Raw genomic sequence first — 19,253 nt, 5'->3', positions numbered from 1 at the left:
TTACATGCTGGTGACAGTACTCACAAGTTACATGCTGGTGACAGTACTCACAAGTTACATGCTGGTGACAGTACTCACAAGTTACATGCTGGTGACAGTACTCACAAGTTACATGCTGGTGACAGTACTCACAAGTTACATGCTGGTGACAGTACTCACAAGTTACATGCTGGTGACAGTACTCACAAGTTACATGCTGGTGACAGTACTCACAAGTTGCTGGTGACAGTGCATGGTGACAGTACTCACAAGTTACATGCTGGTGACAGTACTCACAAGTTACATGCTGGTGACAGTACTCACAAGTTACATGCTGGTGACAGTACTCACAAGTTACATGCTGGTGACAGTACTCACAAGTTACATGCTGGTGACAGTACTCACAAGTTACATGCTGGTGACAGTACTCACAAGTTACATGCTGGTGACAGTACTCACAAGTTACATGCTGGTGACAGTACTCACAAGTTACATGCTGGTGACAGTACTCACAAGTTGCTGGTGACATGCTGGTGACAGTACTCACAAGTTACATGCTGGTGACAGTACTCACAAGTTACATGCTGGTGACAGTACTCACAAGTTACATGCTGGTGACAGTACTCACAAGTTACATGCTGGTGACAGTGTTACATGCTGGTGACAGTACTCACAAGTTACATGCTGGTGACAGTACTCACAAGTTACATGCTGGTGACAGTACTCACAAGTTACATGCTGGTGACAGTACTCACAAGTTACATGCTGGTGACAGTACTCACAAGTTACATGCTGGTGACAGTACTCACAAGTTACATGCTGGTGACAGTACTCACAAGTTACATGCTGGTGACAGTACTCACAAGTTACATGCTGGTGACAGTACTCACAAGTTACATGCTGGTGACAGTACTCACAAGTTACATGCTGGTGACAGTACTCACAAGTTACATGCTGGTGACAGTACTCACAAGTTACATGCTGGTGACAGTACTCACAAGTTACATGCTGGTGACAGTACTCACAAGTTACATGCTGGTGACAGTACTCACAAGTTACATGCTGGTGACAGTACTCACAAGTTACATGCTGGTGACAGTACTCACAAGTTACATGCTGGTGACAGTACTCACAAGTTACATGCTGTGACAGTACTCACAAGTTACATGCTGGTGACAGTACTCACAAGTTACATGCTGGTGACAGTACTCACAAGTTACATGCTGGTGACAGTACTCACAAGTTACATGCTGGTGACAGTACTCACAAGTTACATGCTGGTGTTACATGCTGGTGACAGTACTCACAAGTTACATGCTGGTGACAGTACTCACAAGTTACATGCTGGTGACAGTACTCACAAGTTACATGCTGGTGACAGTACTCACAAGTTACATGCTGGTGACAGTACTCACAAGTTACATGCTGGTGACAGTACTCACAAGTTACATGCTGGTGACAGTACTCACAAGTTACATGCTGGTGACAGTACTCACAAGTTACATGCTGGTGACAGTACTCACAAGTTACATGCTGGTGACAGTACTCACAAGTTACATGCTGGTGACAGTACTCACAAGTTACATGCTGGTGACAGTACTCACAAGTTACATGCTGGTGACAGTACTCACAAGTTACATGCTGGTGACAGTACTCACAAGTTACATGCTGGTGACAGTACTCACAAGTTACATGCTGGTGACAGTACTCACAAGTTACATGCTGGTGACAGTACTCACAAGTTACATGCTGGTGACAGTACTCACAAGTTACATGCTGGTGACAGTACTCACAAGTTACATGCTGGTGACAGTACTCACAAGTTACATGCTGGTGACAGTACTCACAAGTTACATGCTGGTGACAGTACTCACAAGTTACATGCTGGTGACAGTACTCACAAGTTACATGCTGGTGACAGTACTCACAAGTTACATGCTGGTGACAGTACTCACAAGTTACATGCTGGTGACAGTACTCACAAGTTACATGCTGGTGACAGTACTCACAAGTTACATGCTGGTGACAGTACTCACAAGTTACATGCTGGTGACAGTACTCACAAGTTACATGCTGGTGACAGTACTCACAAGTTACATGCTGGTGACAGTACTCACAAGTTACATGCTGGTGACAGTACTCACAAGTTACATGCTGGTGACAGTACTCACAAGTTACATGCTGGTGACAGTACTCACAAGTTACATGCTGGTGACAGTACTCACAAGTTACATGCTGGTGACAGTACTCACAAGTTACATGCTGGTGACAGTACTCACAAGTTACATGCTGGTGACAGTACTCACAAGTTACATGCTGGTGACAGTACTCACAAGTTACATGCTGGTGACAGTACTCACAAGTTACATGCTGGTGACAGTACTCACAAGTTACATGCTGGTGACAGTACTCACAAGTTACATGCTGGTGACAGTACTCACAAGTTACATGCTGGTGACAGTACTCACAAGTTACATGCTGGTGACAGTACTCACAAGTTACATGCTGGTGACAGTACTCACAAGTTACATGCTGGTGACAGTACTCACAAGTTACATGCTGGTGACAGTACTCACAAGTTACATGCTGGTGACAGTACTCACAAGTTACATGCTGGTGACAGTACTCACAAGTTACATGCTGGTGACAGTACTCACAAGTTACATGCTGGTGACAGTACTCACAAGTTACATGCTGGTGACAGTACTCACATGTTACATGCTGGTGACAGTACTCACAAGTTACATGCTGGTGACAGTACTCACAAGTTACATGCTGGTGATAGTACTCACAAGTTACATGCTGGTGACAGTACTCACAAGTAACATGCTGGTGACAGTACTCACAAGTTGCTGGTGGCAGTACTCACAAGTTACATGCTGGTGACAGTACTCACAAGTTACATGCTGGTGACAGTACTCACAAGTTACATGCTGGTGACAGTACTCACAAGTTACATGCTGGTGACAGTACTCACAAGTTACATGCTGGTGACAGTACTCACAAGTTACATGCTGGTGACAGTACTCACAAGTTACATGCTGACAGTACTCACAAGTTACATGCTGGTGACAGTACTCACAAGTTACATGCTGGTGACAGTACTCACAAGTTACATGCTGGTGACAGTACTCACAAGTTACATGCTGGTGACAGTACTCACAAGTTACATGCTGGTGACAGTACTCACAAGTTACATGCTGGTGACAGTACTCACAAGTTACATGCTGGTGACAGTACTCACAAGTTACATGCTGGTGACAGTACTCACAAGTTACATGCTGGTGACAGTACTCACAAGTTACATGCTGGTGACAGTACTCACAAGTTACATGCTGGTGACAGTACTCACAAGTTACATGCTGGTGACAGTACTCACAAGTTACATGCTGGTGACAGTACTCACAAGTTACATGCTGGTGACAGTACTCACAAGTTACATGCTGGTGACAGTACTCACAAGTTACATGCTGGTGACAGTACTCACAAGTTACATGCTGGTGACAGTACTCACAAGTTGCTGGTGTTACATGCTGGTGACATACTCACAAGCTGCTGTGACAGTACTCACAAGTTACATGCTGGTGACAGTACTCACAAGTTACATGCTGGTGACAGTACTCACAAGTTGCTGGTGACATGCTGGTGACAGTACTCACAAGTTACATGCTGGTGACAGTACTCACAAGTTACATGCTGGTGACAGTACTCACAAGTTACATGCTGGTGACAGTACTCACAAGTTACATGCTGGTGGCAGTACTCACAAGTTACATGCTGGTGACAGTACTCACAGTACTCACAAGTTACATGCTGGTGACAGTACTCACAAGTTACATGCTGGTGACAGTACTCACAAGTTACATGCTGGTGAGAGTACTCACAAGTTACATGCTGGTGACAGTACTCACAAGTTACATGCTGGTGACAGTACTCACAAGTTACATGCTGGTGACAGTACTCACAAGTTACATGCTGGTGACAGTACTCACAAGTTACATGCTGGTGACAGTACTCACAAGTTACATGCTGGTGACAGTACTCACAAGTTACATGCTGGTGACAGTACTCACAAGTTACATGCTGGTGACAGTACTCACAAGTTACATGCTGGTGACAGTACTCACAAGTTACATGCTGGTGACAGTACTCACAAGTTACATGCTGGTGACAGTACTCACAAGTTACATGCTGGTGACAGTACTCACAAGTTACATGCTGGTGACAGTACTCACACAAGTACTACATGCTGGTGACAGTACTCACAAGTTACATGCTGGTGACAGTACTCACAAGTTACATGCTGGTGACAGTACTCACAAGTTACATGCTGGTGACAGTACTCACAAGTTACATGCTGGTGACAGTACTCACAAGTTACATGCTGGTGACAGTACTCACAAGTTACTCACAAGTTACATGCTGGTGACAGTACTCACAAGTTACATGCTGGTGACAGTACTCACAAGTTACATGCTGGTGACAGTACTCACAAGTTACATGCTGGTGACAGTACTCACAAGTTACATGCTGGTGACAGTACTCACAAGTTACATGCTGGTGACAGTACTCACAAGTTACATGCTGGTGACAGTACTCACAAGTTACATGCTGGTGACAGTACTCACAAGTTACATGCTGGTGACAGTACTCACAAGTTACATGCTGGTGACAGTACTCACAAGTTACATGCTGGTGACAGTACTCACAAGTTACATGCTGGTGACAGTACTCACAAGTTACATGCTGGTGACAGTACTCACAAGTTACATGCTGGTGACAGTACTCACAAGTACTCACATGCTGGTGACAGTACTCACAAGTTACATGCTGGTGACAGTACTCACAAGTTACATGCTGGTGACAGTACTCACAAGTTACATGCTGGTGACAGTACTCACAAGTAACATGCTGGTGACAGTACTCACAAGTTACATGCTGGTGACAGTACTCACAAGTTACATGCTGGTGACAGTACTCACAAGTTGCTGGTGACAGTGCTGGTGACAGTACTCACAAGTAACATGCTGGTGACAGTACTCACAAGTTACATGCTGGTGACAGTACTCACAAGTTACATGCTGGTGACAGTACTCACAAGTTACATGCTGGTGACAGTACTCACAAGTTACATGCTGGTGACAGTACTCACAAGTTACATGCTGGTGACAGTACTCACAAGTTACATGCTGGTGACAGTACTCACAAGTTACATGCTGGTGACAGTACTCACAAGTTACATGCTGGTGACAGTACTCACAAGTTACATGCTGGTGACAGTACTCACAAGTTACATGCTGGTGACAGTACTCACAAGTTACATGCTGGTGACAGTACTCACAAGTTACATGCTGGTGACAGTACTCACAAGTTACATGCTGGTGACAGTACTCACAAGTTACATGCTGGTGACAGTACTCACAAGTTACATGCTGGTGACAGTACTCACAAGTTACATGCTGGTGACAGTACTCACAAGTTACATGCTGGTGACAGTACTCACAAGTTACATGCTGGTGACAGTACTCACAAGTTACATGCTGGTGACAGTACTCACAAGTTACATGCTGGTGACAGTACTCACAAGTTACATGCTGGTGACAGTACTCACAAGTTTCATGCTGGTGACAGTACTCTCAAGTTTCATGCTGGTGACAGTACTCACAAGTTACATGCTGGTGACAGTACTCACAAGTTACATGCTGGTGACAGTACTCACAAGTTACATGCTGGTGACAGTACTCACAAGTTACATGCTGGTGACAGTACTCACAAGTTACATGCTGGTGACAGTACTCACAAGTTACATGCTGGTGACAGTACTCACAAGTTACATGCTGGTGACAGTACTCACAAGTTACATGCTGGTGGCAGTACTCACAAGTTACAGTGCTGGAGACAGTACTCCCAAGTTACATGCTGGTGACAGTACTCACAAGTTACATGCTGGTGACAGTACTCACAAGTTACATGCTGGTGACAGTACTCACAAGTTACATGCTGGTGACAGTACTCACAAGTTACATGCTGGTGACAGTACTCACAAGTTACATGCTGGTGGCAGTACTCACAAGTTACATGCTGGTGACAGTACTCACAAGTTACATGCTGGTGACAGTACTCACAAGTTACATGCTGGTGACAGTACTCACAAGTTACATGCTGGTGACAGTACTCACAAGTTACATGCTGGTGACAGTACTCACAAGTTACATGCTGGTGACAGTACTCACAAGTTACATGCTGGTGACAGTACTCACAAGTTACATGCTGGTGACAGTACTCACAAGTTACATGCTGGTGACAGTACTCACAAGTTACATTACATGCTGGTGACATGCTGGTGACAGTACTCACAAGTTACATGCTGGTGACAGTACTCACAAGTTACATGCTGGTGACAGTACTCACAAGTTACATGCTGGTGACAGTACTCACAAGTTACATGCTGGTGACAGTACTCACAAGTTACATGCTGGTGACAGTACTCACAAGTTACATGCTGGTGACAGTACTCACAAGTTACATGCTGGTGACAGTACTCACAAGTTACATGCTGGTGACAGTACTCACAAGTTACATGCTGGTGACAGTACTCAAGTTACATGCTGGTGACAGTACTCACAAGTGCTGGTGACAGTACTCACAAGTTACATGCTGGTGACAGTACTCACAAGTTACATGCTGGTGACAGTACTCACAAGTTACATGCTGGTGACAGTACTCACAAGTTACATGCTGGTGACAGTACTCACAAGTTACATGCTGGTGACAGTACTCACAAGTTACATGCTGGTGACAGTACTCACAAGTTACATGCTGGTGACAGTACTCACAAGTTACATGCTGGTGACAGTACTCACAAGTTACATGCTGGTGACAGTACTCACAAGTTACATGCTGGTGACAGTACTCACAAGTTACATGCTGGTGACAGTACTCACAAGTTACATGCTGGTGACAGTACTCACAAGTTACATGCTGGTGACAGTACTCACAAGTTACATGCTGGTGACAGTACTCACAAGTTACATGCTGGTGACAGTACTCACAAGTTACATGCTGGTGACAGTACTCACAAGTTACATGCTGGTGACAGTACTCACAAGTTACATGCTGGTGACAGTACTCACAAGTTACATGCTGGTGACAGTACTCACAAGTTACATGCTGGTGACAGTACTCACAAGTTGCTGGTGACAGTACTCACAAGTTACATGCTGGTGACAGTACTCACAAGTTACATGCTGGTGACAGTACTCACAAGTTACATGCTGGTGACAGTACTCACAAGTTACATGCTGGTGACAGTACTCACAAGTTACATGCTGGTGACAGTCCTCCCAAGTTGCTGGTGACAGTACTCACAAGTTACATGCTGGTGACAGTACTCACAAGTTACATGCTGGTGACAGTACTCACAAGTTACATGCTGGTGACAGTACTCACAAGTTACATGCTGGTGACAGTACTCACAAGTTACATGCTGGTGACAGTACTCACAAGTTACATGCTGGTGACAGTACTCACAAGTTACATGCTGGTGACAGTACTCACAAGTAACATGCTGGTGACAGTACTCACAAGTTACATGCTGGTGACAGTACTCACAAGTTACATGCTGGTGACAGTACTCACAAGTTACATGCTGGTGACAGTACTCACAAGTTACATGCTGGTGACAGTACTCACAAGTACATGCTGGTGACAGTACTCACAAGTTACATGATGGTGACAGTACTCACAAGTTACATGCTGGTGACAGTACTCACAAGTTACATGCTGGTGACAGTACTCACAAGTTACATGCTGGTGACAGTACTCACAAGTTACATGCTGGTGACAGTACTCACAAGTTACATGCTGGTGACAGTACTCACAAGTTACATGCTGGTGACAGTACTCACAAGTTACATGCTGGTGACAGTACTCACAAGTTACATGCTGGTGACAGTACTCACAAGTTACATGCTGGTGACAGTACTCACAAGTTACATGCTGGTGACAGTACTCACAAGTTACATGCTGGTGACAGTACTCACAAGTTACATGCTGGTGACAGTACTCACAAGTTACATGCTGGTGACAGTACTCACAAGTTACATGCTGGTGACAGTACTCACAAGTTACATGCTGGTGACAGTACTCACAAGTTACATGCTGGTGACAGTACTCACAAGTTACATGCTGGTGACAGTACTCACAAGTTACATGCTGGTGACAGTACTCACAAGTTACATGCTGGTGACAGTACTCACAAGTTACATGCTGGTGACAGTACTCACAAGTTACATGCTGGTGACAGTACTCACAAGTTACATGCTGGTGACAGTACTCACAAGTTACATGCTGGTGACAGTACTCACAAGTTACATGCTGGTGACAGTACTCACAAGTTACATGCTGGTGACAGTACTCACAAGTTACATGCTGGTGACAGTACTCACAAGTTACATGCTGGTGACAGTACTCACAAGTTACATGCTGGTGACAGTACTCACAAGTTACATGCTGGTGACAGTACTCACAAGTTACATGCTGGTGACAGTACTCACAAGTTACATGCTGGTGACAGTACTCACAAGTTACATGCTGGTGACAGTACTCACAAGTTACATGCTGGTGACAGTACTCACAAGTTACATGCTGGTGACAGTACTCACAAGTTACATGCTGGTGACAGTACTCACAAGTTACATGCTGGTGACAGTACTCACAAGTTACATGCTGGTGACAGTACTCACAAGTTACATGCTGGTGACAGTACTCACAAGTTACATGCTGGTGACAGTACTCACAAGTTACATGCTGGTGACAGTACTCACAAGTTACATGCTGGTGACAGTACTCACAAGTTACATGCTGGTGACAGTACTCACAAGTTACATGCTGGTGACAGTACTCACAAGTTACATGCTGGTGACAGTACTCACAAGTTACATGCTGGTGACATGCTGGTGACAGTACTCACAAGTTACCTGCTGGTGACAGTACTCACAAGTTACATGCTGGTGACAGTACTCACAAGTTACATGCTGGTGACAGTACTCACAAGTCATGCTGGTGACAGTACTCACAAGTTACATGCTGGTGACAGTACTCACAAGTTACATGCTGGTGACAGTACTCACAACAGTTACAAGTAACATGCTGGTGACAGTACTCACAAGTTACATGCTGGTGACAGTACTCACAAGTTACATGCTGTGACAGTACTCACAAGTTACATGCTGGTGACAGTACTCACAAGTTACATGCTGGTGACAGTACTCACAAGTTACATGCTGGTGACAGTACTCACAAGTTACATGCTGGTGACAGTACTCACAAGTTACATGCTGGTGACAGTACTCACAAGTTACATGCTGGTGACAGTACTCACAAGTTACATGCTGGTGACAGTACTCACAAGTTACATGCTGGTGACAGTACTCACAAGTTACATGCTGGTGACAGTACTCACAAGTTACATGCTGGTGACAGTACTCACAAGTTACATGCTGGTGACAGTACTCACAAGTTACATGCTGGTGACAGTACTCACAAGTTACATGCTGGTGACAGTACTCACAAGTTACATGCTGGTGACAGTACTCACAAGTTACATGCTGGTGACAGTACTCACAAGTAACATGCTGGTGACAGTACTCACAAGTTACATGCTGGTGACAGTACTCACAAGTTACATGCTGGTGACAGTACTCACAAGTAACATGCTGGTGACAGTACTCACAAGTTACATGCTGGTGACAGTACTCACAAGTTACATGCTGGTGACAGTACTCACAAGTAACATGCTGGTGACAGTACTCACAAGTTACATGCTGGTGACAGTACTCACAAGTTACATGCTGGTGACAGTACTCACAAGTAACATGCTGGTGACAGTACTCACAAGTAACATGCTGGTGACAGTACTCACAAGTTACATGATGCTGACAGTACTCACAAGTTACATGCTGGTGACAGTACTCACAAGTTACATGCTGGTGACAGTACTCACAAGTAACATGCTGGTGACAGTACTCACAAGTTACATGCTGGTGACAGTACTCACAAGTTACATGCTGGTGACAGTACTCACAAGTTACATGCTGGTGACAGTACTCACAAGTTACATGCTGGTGACATGCTGGTGACAGTACTCACAAGTTACATGCTGGTGACAGTACTCACAAGTTACATGCTGGTGACAGTACTCACAAGTTACATGCTGGTGACAGTACTCACAAGTTACATGCTGGTGACAGTACTCACAAGTTACATGCTGGTGACAGTACTCACAAGTTACATGCTGGTGACAGTACTCACAAGTTACATGCTGGTGACAGTACTCACAAGTTACATGCTGGTGACAGTACTCACAAGTTACATGCTGGTGACAGTACTCACAAGTTACATGCTGGTGACAGTACTCACAAGTTACATGCTGGTGACAGTACTCACAAGTTACATGCTGGTGACAGTACTCACAAGTTACATGCTGGTGACAGTACTCACAAGTTACATGCTGGTGACAGTACTCACAAGTTACATGCTGGTGACAGTACTCACAAGTTACATGCTGGTGACAGTACTCACAAGTTACATGCTGGTGACAGTACTCACAAGTTACATGCTGGTGACAGTACTCACAAGTTACATGCTGGTGACAGTACTCACAAGTTACATGCTGGTGACAGTACTCACAAGTTACATGCTGGTGACAGTACTCACAAGTTACATGCTGGTGACAGTACTCACAAGTTACATGCTGGTGACAGTACTCACAAGTTACATGCTGGTGACAGTACTCACAAGTTACATGCTGGTGACAGTACTCACAAGTAACATGCTGGTGACAGTACTCACAAGTTACATGCTGGTGACAGTACTCACAAGTAACATGCTGGTGACAGTACTCACAAGTTACATGCTGGTGACAGTACTCACAAGTTACATGCTGGTGACAGTACTCACAAGTTACATGCTGGTGACAGTACTCACAAGTTACATGCTGGTGACAGTACTCACAAGTTACATGCTGGTGACAGTACTCACAAGTTACATGCTGGTGACAGTACTCACAAGTTACATGCTGGTGACAGTACTCACAAGTTACATGCTGGTGACAGTACTCACAAGTTACATGCTGGTGACAGTACTCACAAGTTACATGCTGGTGACAGTACTCACAAGTTACATGCTGGTGACAGTACTCACAAGTTACGTGCTGGTGACAGTACTCACAAGTTACATGCTGGTGACAGTACTCACAAGTTACATGCTGGTGACAGTACTCACAAGTTACATGCTGGTGACAGTACTCACAAGTTACATGCTGGTGACAGTACTCACAAGTTACATGCTGGTGACAGTACTCACAAGTTACATGCTGGTGACAGTACTCACAAGTTACATGCTGGTGACAGTACTCACAAGTTACATGCTGGTGACAGTACTCACAAGTTACATGCTGGTGACAGTACTCACAAGTTACATGCTGGTGACAGTACTCACAAGTTACATGCTGGTGACAGTACTCACAAGTTACATGCTGGTGACAGTACTCACAAGTTACATGCTGGTGACAGTACTCACAAGTTACATGCTGGTGACAGTACTCACAAGTTACATGCTGGTGACAGTACTCACAAGTAACATGCTGGTGACAGTACTCACAAGTTACATGCTGGTGACAGTACTCACAAGTTACATGCTGGTGACAGTACTCACAAGTTACATGCTGGTGACAGTACTCACAAGTTACATGCTGGTGACAGTACTCACAAGTTACATGCTGGTGACAGTACTCACAAGTTACATGCTGGTGGCAGTGTAGATAATAGAGGAGTATGTGACAGAAATACAAACAGTAACAGAAGAGTATAAAACAGAAATACAAACAGTAACAGAAGAGTATAAAACAGTAATACAAACAGTAACAGAAGAGTATAAAACAGAAATACAAACAGTAACAGAAGAGTATAATACAGAAATACAAACAGTAACAGAAGAGTATAAAACAGTAATACAAACAGTAACAGAAGAGTATAAAACAGTAATACAAACAGTAACAGAAGAGTATAAAACAGAAATACAAACAGTAACAGAAGAGTATAAAACAGAAATACAAACAGTAACAGAAGAGTATAAAACAGTAATACAAACAGTAACAGAAGAGTATAAAACAGAAATACAAACAGTAACAGAAGAGTATAAAACAGAAATACAAACAGTAAGAGAAGAGTATAAAACAGTAATACAAACAGTAACAGAAGAGTATAAAACAGAAATACAAACAGTAACAGAAGAGTATAAAACAGTAATACAAACAGTAACAGAAGAGTATAAAACAGAAATACAAACAGTAACAGAAGAGTATAAGAGGATAACTTAAGACAGTCATCGAGGACTGTCTGTCTTATTTCCGTTGTAGTCCTCAATCTTGTCCCCCAGGATGCCACCCACACCGGTCGACTACCACCCAGGTACCTACTTGCTGCTAGGTGAACAGGACAGCAGGTGTACGGAAACACGTCGAAATGTTTCTACTCCGCCGGGAGTCGAACCCGGACCTACCGTGTGTGAAGCGAAAGCTTCGCCGGCCAGGCCACCGGGGTCACTCGTGATGTGATTTCAATTCTGGCTTCAGAGAACTCATAACTTACACACATAATGGAACAAATTCCCATGTACCACCTCACTACTAAGTTTACCTTTAGTTTACCTGGAGACGGTTTCGGGGGTCAACGCCCCCCCGGCTCGGTCTGAGACCACATCATTGAAATTCATTCACTACAGTGACCTACAAAGCTACGTTGCTTTCAGCTTGGCACTGAATCTACAGACAATCAATGTATCCCATCAACTGGCTATAAATAAAATACGACACAATACCGTGACTGGAACAACACATAAACAACCCGGAGCCTCGTCGTAACCTCGTCTCTTCTATATGCGGGTTATCTGTGTATCAACTGGCTATATTTGTTCTCTATGTTACAAACGATAAGTTTACAGGGAGCCACAAACAGTATTGGCATCAAAAAGCACTTAAAACCTTATTAAATGCTCAACTACCATTGCATAAACTTGTTAACATTGCAACAGACGGAGCACCAGCTATGGCAGGTTAAAATACTGACCTAGTTGAGCAGTTGATAAATGATCTCAACTATCCTGATGTCTCTTGAACCACTGTATCATCCACCTGGAATATTTACTAAACAATGTCATTAAACTGCCTTTTAGAAATCATAAATTTCAATCGGATAAAGTCAAAAACACGTCGTGAATTTAGAAATTTAATTGAGGACCTGGAGTCTGAAGAAAATCCAAGAGACCTTTCATTCTAGTATTGTAGGATGTCAACTGCCAAACGTTGGTAGTTGACAGCCATCTTGTTGACAGCCATCTTGTTGACAGCCATCATGTTGACAGCCATCTTGTTGACAGCCATCTTGTTGACAGCCATCTTGTTGACAGCCATCTTGTTGACAGCCATCTTGGTGACAGCCATCTTGTTGACAGCCATCTTGTTGACAGCCATCTTGTTGACAGCCATCTTGTTGACAGCCATCTTGTTGACAGCCATCTTGCTGCTTTTTGTGAACCAATCATCGCCTTTGTGAAAGATAAGAAAAATACCCACAACTACATCACGGATGGTACAGGAACTGATGTTATTAACAGACGTGGGTACAGGAACTGATGTTATTAACAGACGTGGGTACAGGAACTGATGTTATTAACAGACGTGGGTACAGGAACTGATGTTCTTAACAGACGTGGGTACAGGAATAGATGTTCTTAACAGACGTGGGTACAGGAATAGATGTTCTTAACAGACGTGGGTACAGGAACTGATGTTCTTAACAGACGTGGGTACAGGAATAGATGTTCTTAACAGACGTGGGAACAGGAATAGATGTTCTTAACAGACGTGGGTACAGGAATAGATGTTCTTAACAGACGTGGGTACAGGAACTGATGTTCTTAACAGACGTGGGTACAGGAATAGATGTTCTTAACAGACGTGGGTACAGGAACTGATGTTCTTAACAGACGTGGGTACAGGAACTGATGTTCTTAACAGACGTGGGTACAGGAACTGATGTTCTTAACAGACGTGGGTACAGGAACTGATGTTCTTAACAGACGTGGGTACAGGAATAGATGTTCTTAACAGACGTGGGTACAGGAACTGATGTTCTTAACAGACGTGGGTACAGGAATAGATGTTCTTAACAGACGTGGGTACAGGAACTGATGTTCTTAACAGACGTGGGTACAGGAACTGATGTTCTTAACAGACGTGGGTACAGGAACTGATGTTCTTAACAGACGTGGGTACAGGAACTGATGTTCTTAACAGACGTGGGTACAGGAACTGATGTTCTTAACAGACGTGGGTACAGGAACTGATGTTCTTAACAGACGTGGGTACAGGAACTGATGTTCTTAACAGACGTGGGTACAGGAACTGATGTTCTTAACAGACGTGGTAGAGGTACAGGGTACAGAGATGTTCTTAACAGACGTGGGTACAGGAACTGATGTTCTTAACAGACGTGGGTACAGGAACTGATGTTCTTAACAGACGTGGGTACAGGAACGATGTCTTAACAGACGTGGGTACAGGAACTGATGTTTAACGGGTAACAGGACGTGGGTTAACAGGGGAGACTGATGTCTTAACAAGGGGTACAGGACTGATGTTCTTAACAGACGTGGTACAGGAACTGATGTTCTTAACAGACGTGGGAGTACAGGAACTGATGTTCTTAACAGACGTGGGTACAGGAATAGATGTTCTTAACAGACGTGGGTACAGGAACTGATGTTCTTAACAGACGTGGGCAGAGGAACTGATGTTCTTAACAAACGTGGGTACAGGAACTGATGTTCTTAACAGACGTGGGTACAGGAACTGATGTTCTTAACAGACGTGGGTACAGGAACTGATGGTCTAAACAGACGTTGGTACAGGAACTGATGTTCTTAACATAAGTGGGAACAGGAAGAGATGTTCTCAACAGACGTTTGTACAGGAACTGATGTTCTTAACAGACGTGGGTACAGGAATAGATGTTCTTAACAGACGTGGGTACAGGAACCTGATGTTCTTAACAGACGTGGGTACAGGAACTGATGTTCTTAACAGACGTGGGTACAGGAATAGATGTTCTTAACAGACGTGGGTACAGGAACTGATGTTCTTAACAGACGTGGGTACAGGAATAGATGTTCTTAACAGACGTGGGTACAGGAACTGATGTTCTTAACAGACGTGGGTACAGGAACTGATGTTCTTAACAGACGTGGGTACAGGAACTGATGTTCTTAACAGACGTGGGTACAGGAACTGATGTTCTTAACAGACGTGGGTACAGGAACTGATGTTCTTAACAGACGTGGGTACAGGAATAGATGTTCTTAACAGACGTGGGTACAGGAACTGATGTTCTTAACAGACGTGGGTACAGGAACTGATGTTCTTAACAGACGTGGGTACAGGAACTGATGTTCTTAACAGACGTGGGTACAGGAACTGATGTTCTTAACAGACGTGGGTACAGGAACTGATGTTCTTAACAGACGTGGGTACAGGAACTGATGTTCTTAACAGACGGGTGGTACAGGAACTGATGTTCTTAACAGACGTGGGTACAGGAATAGATGTTCTTAACAGACGTGGGTACAGGAACTGATGTTCTTAACAGACGTAGGGTACAGGAACTGATGTTCTTAACAGACGTGGGTACAGGAACTGATGTTCTTAACAGACGTGGGTACAGGAACTGATGTTCTTAACAGACGTGGGTACAGGAACTGATGTTCTTAACAGACGTGGGTACAGGAACTGATGTTCTTAACAGACGTGGGTACAGGAACTGATGTTCTTAACAGACGTGGGTACAGGAACTGATGTTCTTAACAGACGTGGGTACAGGAACTGATGTTCTTAACAGACGTGGGTACAGGAACTGATGTTCTTAACAGACGTGGGTACAGGAACTGATGTTCTTAACAGACGTGGGTACAGGAACTGATGTTCTTAACAGACGTGGTACAGGAATAGATGTTCTTAACAGACGTGGGTACAGGAACTGATGTTCTTAACAGACGTGGGTACAGGAACTGATGTTCTTAACAGACGTGGGTACAGGAACTGATGTTCTTAACAGACGTGGGTACAGGAACTGATGTTCTTAACAGACGTGGGTACAGGAACTGATGTTCTTAACAGACGTGGGTACAGGAACTGATGTTCTTAACAGACGTGGGTACAGGAACTGATGTTCTTAACAGACGTGGGTACAGGAACTGATGTTCTTAACAATACGTGACGGGTACAGGAACTGATGTTCTTAACAGACGTGGGTACAGGAACGATGTTCTTAACAAACGTGGGTACAGGAACTGATGTTCTTAACAGACGTGGGTACAGGAACTGATGTTCTTAACAGACGTGGGTACAGGAACTGATGTTCTTAACAGACGTGGGTACAGGAACTGATGTTCTTAACAGACGTGGGTACAGGAACTGATGTTCCTTAACAGACGTGGGTACAGGAACTGATGTTCTTAACAGACGTGGGTACAGGAACTGATGTTCTTAACAGACGGGTAGGGTACAGGAACTGATGTTCTTAACATACGTGGGTACAGGAATTGATGTTCTTAACAGACGTGGGTACAGGAACTGATGTTCTTAACAGACGTGGGTAGGTGGAATAGATGTTCTTAACAGACGTGGGTACAGGAACTGATGTTCTTAACAGACGTGGGTACAGGAATAGATGTTCTTAACAGACGTGGGTACAGGAACTGATGTTCTTAACAGACGTGGGTACAGGAATAGATGTTCTTAACAGACGTGGGTACAGGAACTGATGTTCTTAACAGACGTGGGTACAGGAACTGATGTTCTTAACAGACGTGGGTACAGGAATAGATGTTCTTAACAGACGTGGGTACAGGAACTGATGTTCTTAACAGACGTGGGTACAGGAATAGATGTTCTTAACAGACGTGGGTACAGGAACTGATGTTCTTAACAGACGTGGGTACAGGAACTGATGTTCTTAACAGACGTGGGTACAGGAACTGATGTTCTTAACAGACGTGGGTACAGGAACTGATGTTCTTAACAGACGTGGGTACAGGAATAGATGTTCTTAACAGACGTGGGTACAGGAACTGATGTTCTTAACAGACGTGGGTACAGGAATAGATGTTCTTAACAGACGTGGGTACAGGAACTGATGTTCTTAACAGACGTGGTACAGGAACTGATGTTCTTAACAGACGTGGGTACAGGAAGAGATGTTCTTAACAGACGTGGGTACAGGACCTGATGTTCTTAACAGACGTGGGAGTACGGAATAGATGTTCTTAACAGACGTGGGTACAGGAACTGATGTTCTTAACAGACGTGGGTACAGGAACTGATGTTCTTAACAGACGTGGGTACAGGAACTGATGTTCTTAACAGACGTGGGTACAGGAACTGATGTTCTTAACAGACGTGGGTACAGGAACTGATGTTCTTAACAGACGTGGGTACAGGAACTGATGTTCTTAACAGACGTGGGTACAGGAACTGATGTTCTTAACAGACGTGGGTACAGGAACTGATGTTCTTAACAGACGTGGGTACAGGAACTGATGTTCTTAACAGACGTGGGTACAGGAACTGATGTTCTTAACAGACGTGGGTACAGGAACTGATGTTCTTAACAGACGTGGGTACAGGAACTGATGTTCTTAACAGACGTGGGTACAGGAACTGATGTTCTTAACAGACGTGGGTACAGGAACTGATGTTCTTAACAGACGTGGGTACAGGAACTGATGTTCTTAACAGACGTGGGTACAGGAACTGATGTTCTTAACAGACGTGGGTACAGGAACTGATGTTCTTAACAGACGTGGGTACAGGAACTGATGTTCTTAACAGACGTGGGTACAGGAACTGATATTCTTAACAGACGTGGGTACAGGAACTGATGTTCTTAACAGACGTGGGTACAGGAACTGATATTCTTAACAGACGTGGGTACAGGAACTGATGTTCTTAACAGACGTGGGTACAGGAACTGATGTTATTAACAGACGTGGGTACAGGAACTGATATTCTTAACAGACGTGGGTACAGGAACTGATGTTCTTAACAGACGTGGGTACAGGAACTGATGTTATTAACAGACGTGGGTACAGGAACTGATATTCTTAACAGACGTGGGTACAGGAACTGATATTCTTAACAGACGTGGGTACAGGAACTGATGTTCTTAACAGACGTGGGTACAGGAACTGATGTTATTAACAGACGTGGGTACAGGTGTTATTACTGTTCTTACTGCTGAACAGCGGTTTAGTGCCGATGAAGGTAGCGTAGGTAGCAATGATACGGCCGTGGACTAGTTTGGCTCTAATTGGGTAGGAGTGAGTACACAACGGGCAGTGTGAAAAACCAAGTATCCCACTCTTCAGAAAACTAACTTCTGACAACTCTGTTCTTGGTACAACTTTCTACTCTCACTCTCTCATCTCTGTAATGACATTATCAAGTCAAAATATTGTTCTGTCCTCACTAAGTCACCTCACTGACTTTCTACAACATCGTATCAGTCACTAAGTCACCTCACTGACTTTCTACAACATCGTATCAGTCACTAAGTCAGCTCACTGACTTTCTACAACATCGTATCAGTCACTAAGTCAGCTCACTGACTTTCTACAACATCGTATCAGTCACTAAGTCACCTCACTGACTTTCTACAACATCGTATCAGTCACTAAGTCACCTCACTGACTTTCTACAACATCGTATCAGTCACTAAGTCACCTCACTGACTTTCTACAACATCGTATCAGTCACTAAGTCACCTCACTGACTTTCTACAACATCGTATCAGTCACTAAGTCACCTCACTGACTTTCTACAACATCGTATCATCACTAAGTCACCTCACTGACTTTCTACAACATCGTATCAGTCACTAGGTCACCTCACTGACTTTCTACAACATCGTATCAGTCACTAAGTCACCTCACTGACTTTTCTACAACGCATCGTATCAGTCACTAAGTCACCTCACTGACTTTCTACAACATCGTATCAGTCACTAAGTCACCTCACTGACTTTCTACAACATCGTATCAGTCACTAAGTCACCTCACTGACTTTCTACACATCGTATCAGTCACTAAGTCACCTCACTGACTTTCTACAGCATCGTATCAGTCACTAAGTCACCTCACTGACTTTCTACAACATCGTATCA

At 43.9% G+C, this 19,253-nt stretch overlaps 1 protein-coding gene across 1 annotated transcript in view; it reads left to right on the top strand.

Moving 5' to 3' along the window:
* LOC128693892 (plasma kallikrein-like) overlaps positions 1-19,253 on the top strand; it is a 64,848-nt gene that overhangs the window by 36,655 nt on the left and 8,940 nt on the right. The window lies entirely within an intron of this gene.

This window comes from Cherax quadricarinatus, chromosome 33 (assembly GCF_038502225.1).
Source record: "Cherax quadricarinatus isolate ZL_2023a chromosome 33, ASM3850222v1, whole genome shotgun sequence".
In the NCBI taxonomy this organism is placed as follows: domain Eukaryota; kingdom Metazoa; phylum Arthropoda; class Malacostraca; order Decapoda; family Parastacidae; genus Cherax; species Cherax quadricarinatus.
The sequence above is the reverse complement of the archived record's forward strand: the minus strand, read 5'-3'. Positions and strand labels throughout refer to the sequence as shown.